The sequence below is a fragment of the Buceros rhinoceros genome, unplaced genomic scaffold (genome assembly GCF_000710305.1).
Source record: "Buceros rhinoceros silvestris isolate BGI_N320 unplaced genomic scaffold, ASM71030v1 scaffold28427, whole genome shotgun sequence".
Lineage (NCBI taxonomy): Eukaryota > Metazoa > Chordata > Aves > Bucerotiformes > Bucerotidae > Buceros > Buceros rhinoceros.
The window spans coordinates 1711-2271 of record NW_010424378.1 but is presented as its reverse complement, the minus strand read 5'-3'; the positions used below and the strand labels follow the sequence as shown (position 1 = coordinate 2271).

The 561-nt window shown below is 62.2% G+C and overlaps 1 protein-coding gene across 1 annotated transcript in view; it reads right to left on the bottom strand.

Moving 5' to 3' along the window:
• The window catches only part of NOP16 (NOP16 nucleolar protein), a gene marked incomplete at its 5' end in the record, with an annotated part of 2974 nt that overhangs the window by 836 nt on the left and 1577 nt on the right, over nt 1-561 (bottom strand). The gene's annotated exons all lie outside the window — the stretch shown is intronic.

The following is a 561-nucleotide window of genomic DNA, read 5'->3' as shown; positions in this document are numbered from 1 at the left end:
ACAGCCCAGCCTGCGCTGTGGCTCCTCTCCAGCTCACACCACGAGCCTGTGCCCAGGCTGCAGAGCATGACTGTTCAGAGCTGCCCAGCCTCCCACTCAAACACGCCGGGGACTGCAGCCAGCTTCTTGTCACTCTGGTGCCACACACCAGCACGCTCCAGAGTGACAAGAGCCCTCTTGGGGCAGCAGGCAGAAACACTGCAAATAAAGCAGCACAGGAGGGAAAAGGAAACTCCTGAGACCACGGACACAGGGGAATGGTAGAGCTGCTGTCCTGACTCCTGACTCCCAGCTCGGCTCTGGCCTGGCTGGGGACCCCCAGCTGACTGCTGCCAGGAGGGTGCTCCTCTATCAGCCACGGCCTGGCTAAGAACTAACACACCTGCCTGCGCCGGCACAGCACAGCACCTAAGGACAGTCTGGCAGCACAAAGATGACACAAAATAACCCACGGGCACTTGAGAGACCCCCAGCAGCAATGGCACCAGTGTGGTTCAGTGGGAACCCCCCCCGCCCCCCCGCCAAGGCTGGAGGCTGGGGTGGGTCCGCAGCACACCAGGC